This window comes from Ranitomeya variabilis, chromosome 4 (genome assembly GCF_051348905.1).
Source record: "Ranitomeya variabilis isolate aRanVar5 chromosome 4, aRanVar5.hap1, whole genome shotgun sequence".
In the NCBI taxonomy this organism is placed as follows: domain Eukaryota; kingdom Metazoa; phylum Chordata; class Amphibia; order Anura; family Dendrobatidae; genus Ranitomeya; species Ranitomeya variabilis.
The window spans coordinates 761,452,209-761,460,152 of NC_135235.1; the positions used below are offsets into that span (position 1 = coordinate 761,452,209).

Here is a 7,944-nt window from a genome sequence, read left to right on the forward strand (position 1 = left end):
TTGCTATCTAGTAAGCGGACCTCGCTTTGCTGAACCTACCTTCATACTACGTATGTCTTTTCCTCTGAACTCACCGTCAATATATGTGGGGGGCTTCTGTCTCCTTTTTGGGGGAATTTCCCTAGAGGTAAGCCAGGTCTGTTTTTTCCTCTATTAGGGTTAGTTAGTTCTCCGGCTGGCGCTGGGCGTCTAGGGATAAAACGTAGGTACGTCACCCGGCCACTGTTAGTTGTGTGGTAGGTTTAGCTCACGGTCAGCTCGAGATTCCATCACCCAAGAGCTAGTCTGTTATTTAAGTTCTCTGACGTTTCCTTGCCATTGGGAACCATGACAGTATGGCCGGCCCAGTGTTAAAACCGTTGGCAGAAGAAAGGAGAGAAAAAGAAGTCTGCAGATTTTTTTTTTTTTCCCTCTGAGCTTGCTCTATAGTTGACTTAGCTGCATTTCTGCTCTAATTGCAGCCTTTGTCTCTCTCTCTCCTTCTAATCCTTGAATGGCTCTGATCTCACCTGATTAAAATGGATCCTCAGAGTTTGGCTACAGGTTTGAATAATCTTGCTACGAAGGTTCAAAATTTACAGGATTTTGTTATTCATGCTCCTATATCTGAACCTAGAATTCCTATACCAGAATTTTTCTCCGGGGATAGATCTCGTTTCCTGAATTTCAAATATAATTGTAAATTATTTCTTTCCCTGAGATCTCGCTCCGCTGGAGATCCCGCACAGCAGGTTAGGATAGTAATTTCCTTGCTGCGGGGTGACCCTCAAGACTGGGCATTTGCATTGGCACCCGGGGATCCTGCGTTGCTCCATGTGGATGCGTTTTTTCTGGCTTTGGGGTTGCTTTATGAGGAACCTAACTTAGAGATTCAGGCTGAAAAAGCCTTGATGGCCCTATCTCAAGGGCAAGATGAAGCTGAAATATACTGCCAAAAATTTCGTAAATGGTCTGTGCTTACTCAGTGGAATGAGTGCGCCCTGGCGGCGAATTTCAGAGAGGGTCTCTCTGATGCCATTAAAGATGTTATGGTGGGGTTCCCTGCACCTACAGGTCTGAATGAGTCCATGACAATGGCTATTCAGATTGATCGGCATTTGCGGGAGCGCAAACCTGTGCACCATTTGGCGGTGTCTTCTGAGAAGGCTCCAGAAAATATGCAATGTGATAGAATTCTGTCCAGAAGCGAACGGCAGAATTTTAGGCGAAAAAATGGGTTGTGCTTCTATTGTGGTGATTCAACTCATGTTATATCAGCATGCTCTAAACGTACAAAAAAGGTTGATAAGTCTATTTCAATTGGCACTTTACAGTCTAAGTTTATTCTGTCTGTGACCTTGATTTGTTCATTATCGTCAATTACCGCGGATGCCTATGTCGACTCTGGCGCCGCTTTGAGTCTAATGGATTGGTCCTTTGCCAGGCGCTGTGGGTTTGATCTAGAGCCTCTGGAAGTTCCTATACCTCTGAAGGGTATTGACTCTACACCATTGGCTAGTAATAAACCACAATACTGGACACAAGTGACTATGAGTATGAATCCAGACCATCAGGAGATGATTCGCTTCCTTGTGTTGTACAATCTACATGACGTTTTGGTGCTCGGATTACCATGGTTACAATCTCATAACCCAGTCCTTGACTGGAAAGCAATGTCTGTGTTAAGCTGGGGATGTCAGGGGGCTCATGGGGACGTACCTTTGGTTTCCATTTCGTCATCTATTCCCTCTGAGATTCCGGAATTTTTATCTGATTATCGTGATGTTTTTGAGGAGCCTAAGCTTGGTTCACTACCTCCTCACAGAGATTGCGATTGTGCCATAGATCTGATTCCGGGCAGTAAATTTCCAAAGGGTCGTTTATTTAATCTATCTGTACCTGAACATGCTGCTATGCGAGAATATATTAAGGAGTCCCTGGAAAAGGGACATATTCGTCCTTCTTCATCTCCCTTAGGAGCCGGTTTTTTCTTTGTATCTAAAAAAGATGGCTCTTTGAGGCCGTGTATTGATTATCGACTCTTGAATAAAATTACAGTCAAATATCAGTATCCTCTGCCACTGCTGACTGATTTGTTTGCTCGAATAAAGGGGGCTAAGTGGTTCTCTAAGATTGATCTCCGTGGGGCGTATAATTTGGTGCGAATTAAGCAGGGGGATGAGTGGAAAACCGCATTTAATACGCCCGAGGGCCATTTTGAGTATTTAGTAATGCCTTTTGGTCTTTCAAATGCCCCTTCAGTCTTTCAGTCCTTTATGCATGACATTTTCCGTGAATATTTGGATAAATTTATGATCGTGTATCTGGATGATATTTTGATTTTTTCGGATGACTGGGATTCTCATGTCCAACAGGTCAGGAGGGTTTTTCAGGTTTTGCGGGCTAATTCCTTGTGTGTGAAGGGTTCTAAGTGTATTTTTGGGGTTCAAAAGATTTCTTTTTTGGGGTACATTTTTTCCCCCTCTTCCATTGAGATGGATCCGGTCAAGGTTCGGGCTATTTGTGATTGGACGCAACCTTCTTCTCTTAAGAGCCTTCAGAAATTTTTGGGCTTTGCTAATTTTTATCGTCGATTTATAACTGGTTTTTCTGATGTTGCTAAACCTTTGACTGATTTGACCAAAAAGGGTGCTGATGTTGCTGATTGGTCCCCTGCTGCTGTGGAGGCCTTTCGGGAGCTTAAGCGCCGCTTTTCTTCCGCCCCTGTGTTGCGTCAGCCTGATGTTACTCTTCCTTTTCAGGTTGAGGTCGATGCTTCCGAGATCGGAGCTGGGGCGGTCTTGTCGCAGAAAAGTTCCGACTGCTCCGTGATGAGACCTTGTGCGTTCTTTTCTCGAAAATTTTCGCCCGCCGAGCGAAATTATGATATTGGTAATCGGGAGCTTTTGGCTATAAAGTGGGCTTTTGAGGAGTGGCGTCATTGGCTTGAGGGGGCTAGACATCAGGTGGTGGTATTGACCGATCACAAGAATTTGATTTATCTTGAGTCTGCCAGGCGCCTGAATCCTAGACAGGCGCGCTGGTCGTTGTTTTTCTCTCGGTTTAATTTTGTGGTCTCATACTTACCAGGTTCTAAAAATGTGAAGGCGGATGCCCTTTCTAGGAGTTTTGAGCCTGATTCCCCTGGTGATTCTGAACCTACAGGTATCCTTAAGGATGGGGTGATATTATCTGCTGTTTCCCCAGACCTGCGACGAGCTTTGCAGGAGTTTCAGGCGGATAGACCTGATCGTTGCCCGCCTGGTAGACTGTTTGTTCCTGATGATTGGACCAGTAGAGTCATCTCGGAGGTTCATTCTTCTGTGTTGGCAGGTCATCCCGGGATCTTTGGTACCAGGGATTTGGTGGCTAGGTCCTTCTGGTGGCCTTCCCTGTCTCGAGATGTACGAGTTTTTGTGCAGTCTTGTGATGTTTGTGCTCGGGCCAAACCTTGTTGTTCTCGGGCTAGCGGATTGTTGTTATCTTTGCCTGTTCCGAAGAGGCCTTGGACTCACATCTCTATGGATTTTATTTCTGATCTCCCTGTTTCTCAGAAAATGTCTGTCATCTGGGTGGTGTGTGACCGTTTTTCAAAGATGGTTCATTTGGTGCCCTTGCCTAAGTTGCCTTCCTCATCCGAGTTGGTTCCTCTGTTTTTTCAAAATGTGGTTCGCTTGCATGGTATTCCGGAGAATATCGTTTCTGACAGGGGGACCCAGTTCGTGTCTAGATTTTGGCGGGCGTTCTGTGCTAGGATGGGCATTGATTTGTCTTTTTCGTCTGCGTTCCATCCTCAGACTAATGGCCAGACTGAGCGAACTAATCAGACCTTGGAGACTTATTTGAGGTGTTTTGTGTCTGCGGATCAGGATGACTGGATTGCCTTTTTGCCGTTGGCGGAGTTTGCCCTCAATAATCGGGCTAGTTCTGCCACTTTGGTTTCTCCTTTCTTTTGCAATTCGGGGTTTCATCCTCGTTTTTCTTCCGGTCAGGTGGAGTCTTCGGATTGTCCTGGAGTGGATACTGTGGTGGATAGGTTGCATCGGATTTGGGGACAGGTGGTGGACAATTTGGAGTTGTCCCAGGAAAAGACTCGGCATTTTGCTAACCGCCGTCGTCGTGTTGGTCCTCGTCTTCGTGTTGGGGACTTGGTGTGGTTGTCTTCTCGTTTTGTCCCTATGAGGGTTTCTTCTCCTAAGTTTAAGCCTCGGTTCATCGGCCCGTATAAGATTTTGGAGATTCTTAACCCCGTGTCCTTTCGATTGGACCTCCCAGCATCTTTTTCTATCCATAATGTCTTCCATCGGTCATTATTGCGCAGGTATGAGGTACCGGTTGTGCCTTCCGTTGAGCCTCCCGCTCCGGTGTTGGTTGAGGGTGAATTGGAGTACGTTGTGGAGAAGATCTTGGACTCCCGTGTTTCCAGACGGAAACTTCAGTATCTGGTCAAGTGGAAGGGCTACGGTCAGGAGGATAATTCTTGGGTCACAGCCTCTGATGTTCATGCCTCTGATTTGGTCCGTGCCTTTCATAGGGCTCATCCTGATCGCCCTGGTGGTTCTTGTGAGGGTTCGGTGCCCCCTCCTTGAGGGGGGGGGGGTACTGTTGTGAATTTGGTTTTTGGGCTCCCCCGGTGCTCACTGGTGGTACTGGACTTGTGTGCTTCACTTTCACTGTTCACCTGTTTCCATCAGGATATGGGAGTATCCTATTTAGCCTTGCTGCTCAGTTATTCTAGTGCCGGCCATCAATGTAACCAGAGCCTTTCTGTTGCATGTTCCTGCTTCTAGACTACTATCAGCTAAGTTGGACTCTTAGTTCTAAGTTTGTTTTGCATTTTTGTTCCAGTTCACAGTTATGTTATTTTTCTGTAGCTGGAAGCTCTTGTGGGCCGAAATTGCCACTCCGGTGTCATGAGTTGACACATGAGTCTTAAAGTAATTTCGGGATGGTATTTTAATAGGGTTTTCAGCTGACCGTGAAGTTCCCTATTGTATCTTCTTGCTATCTAGTAAGCGGACCTCGCTTTGCTGAACCTACCTTCATACTGCGTGTGTCTTTTCCTCTGAACTCACCGTCAATATATGTGGGGGGCTTCTGTCTCCTTTTTGGGGGAATTTCCCTAGAGGTAAGCCAGGTCTGTCTTTTCCTCTATTAGGGTTAGTTAGTCCTCCGGCTGGCGCTAGGCGTCTAGGGATAAAACGTAGGTACGCCACCCGGCCACTGTTAGTTGTGTGGTAGGTTTAGCTCACGGTCAGCTCGAGATTCCATCACCCAAGAGCTGTTCTGTTATTTATGTTCTCTAACGTTCCCTTGCCATTGGGAACCATGACAACACGCGACATGAGAAATAACTACTTCATGATGAGGACGACATCTTCATCTTCTACTACGGCTCTAGAGACAGATGTGGCCAGAGTCGGTCACTGACTCCATCACCACCGGCCGTCTATATGAAGGTTTCCCGTCTTCCCCACACTGTAATCTTCTATCACATTAGATCTCAGCTCTGATTCACACACAGGAGTTTCTTTATAGCCTAGGAAGGGGGTAATACCCATGGAGCTTCCCTGGGTAGTAATATCAGCTTACAATTGTATACTTAGCCTTTAGTGGCTATTAAAATGGGGGACTCCTCTAAAACAGTGACGTAGGGTGCAGCTATATTTAATAACCAGCAAAGGCTATGCAGACAGTTGCGGGTTGATATTAATAGCCTAGGAAGGGGCCATGGATACTGTGCCCCAGGCTAAAAATATCAGCTCTCAGCTGCCTGGAAAAGGCACATCTCTAAGATGCACCAATTCTGACACTTAGCCTCTCTCTTCCCACTTGCCCTTTAGCTGAAAATGTGATGATGGGAAGGAGAGGGTGACCAATACCACACCCCACCGAGCCCTGTCAATTCATAGGCATCATAGCAACCAAGTGGGCTATCGTTTTGGATGATACACTCCTGCCTATCCAACTATCGCATGGTAAATATCTCATAGATCCTGGGTTCATTAGTATCTGCACCAAGAATGAGGCTAAGTGAGTATTTATTAATTAACTGTTGGTGGTCAGAGGTAGTCAGTGAGGTGGATGGTACCATATTGTGCATGTAGGGGGCAGTATTGTGGGAACATTAGAAAGTGGGGGGATGGCAGTACTGTGGGGACATTATACTGTGTGTGAGGGGGATGCCAGTCCTGTGGAAACATTGTCCTGTGTCTGTGGGAAGCCACTATTGTGGGAACTTTATACTGTGTGTAGGCGTATGGCGGTACTATGAGAACATTATACTGTGTGTGGGGGGTATGGAGGTACTATGAGAACATTATACTGTGTGTGGGGGTATGGCGGTACTATGAGAACATTATACTGTGTGGGGGTATGGCGGTACTATGAGAACATTATACTGTGTGTGGGGGGTATGGAGGTACTATGAGAACATTATACTGTGTGTGGGGGGTATGGCGGTACTATGAGAACATTATACTGTGTGTGGGGGTATGGCGGTACTGTGAGAACATTATACTGTGTGGGGGTACGGCGGTACTATGAGAACATTATACTGTGTGTGGGGGTATGGCGGTACTATGAGAACATTATACTGTGTAGGGGGTATGGCGGTACTATGAGAACATTATACTGTGTGTGGGGGTATGGCGGTACTATGAGAACATTATACTATGTGTGGGGGTATGGCGGTACTATGAGAACATTATACTGTGTGTGGGGGTATGGCGGTACTATGAGAACATTATACTGTGTGTGGGGGTATGGCGGTACTATGAGAACATTATACTGTGTGTGGGGGTACGGCGGTACTATGAGAACATTATACTGTGTGTGAGGGTATGGCGGTACTATGAGAACATTATACTGTGTGTGGGGGTACGGCGGTACTATGAGAACATTATACTGTGTGTGGGGGTACGGCGGTACTATGAGAACATTATACTGTGTGTGAGGGTATGGCGCTACTATGAGAACATTATACTGTGTGTGAGGGTATGGCGGTACTATGAGAACATTATACTGTGTGTGGGGGTACGGCGGTACTATGAGAACATTATACTGTGTGTGGGGGTACGGCGGTACTATGAGAACATTATACTGTGTGTGGGGGTATAGCGGTACTATGAGAACTTTATACTGTGTGGGGGTATGTCGGTACTATGAGAACATTATACTGTATGTGGGGGGATGGCGGTACTATGAGAACATTATACTGTGTGTGGGGGTATGGCGGTAGTGTGAAAATACCTTTTTACGAGAGATGCCAGTACTGTGGAAACATTACACTATGTGAGCGCCATCATATATATTACATAAGGGGTGTAAAAAGGAGAGTCATAAAAAAGCCTCCTCAGGGCTGTGCTGCATTTGTACAGACTGCTATCTGCCGTCCAGACGGGACCATGTGACACCAATGGGAAGAGGGAGGTTTCCGGAGGGAAGAGTCTAGAGGGTGCACCTGGTCAGGAGACCTTGATGGCGCAGTTACTGATATTATAAAGGCCGGAGCCCCAAAGGCAGAACAGATTTGGCGCCAACAAAGGAAAGGGGTGCGGGGAAGAATCTGAGGTACCAGCTCCTGGTAAAGTGCCCGAGGCAGCTGGGTGTGGGGCAGAACCTGCTTACAGGGCATAATGGGGGCATTACACTGTGTGGGGCCAAGAAAGGGGCCCTGTACTAGGAGAACACTCCGCTCCCTCACTTCCTGTCCTCCATAGTTGGCTCGTATGTATCTATTACAGGAAACAGAACAACAACGTTATGGTTCTTATAAAGAGTCTCCTCCGTGCAGAAGGGGTTAATGTCCCCGGCTGCGCTCAGTACTGGGGAATCTCCACATACCTCCACCTGCAGAGCCGCACTCCACAGATATGGCTGCTCTGTGCGCACAGGACCTGTGATGAGGTCACAGGGGGAGGAGTCAGGGGTCACGTGATCCGCAGTGAAGACGCTACATGTGAG

At 46.8% G+C, this 7,944-nt stretch overlaps 1 protein-coding gene across 1 annotated transcript in view; it reads right to left on the reverse strand.

Moving 5' to 3' along the window:
* Positions 1–7,940, reverse strand: part of LOC143766887 (gastrula zinc finger protein XlCGF66.1-like) — a 35,348-nt gene extending 27,408 nt beyond the window's left edge. Inside the window, exon 1 of the mRNA XM_077254889.1 lies at positions 7,825–7,940. The gene's annotated coding sequence lies outside the window, so the exon portion shown is untranslated. The remainder of the gene's footprint in view (positions 1–7,824) is intronic.
* Between the last annotated feature and the right edge of the window lie 4 nt (positions 7,941–7,944).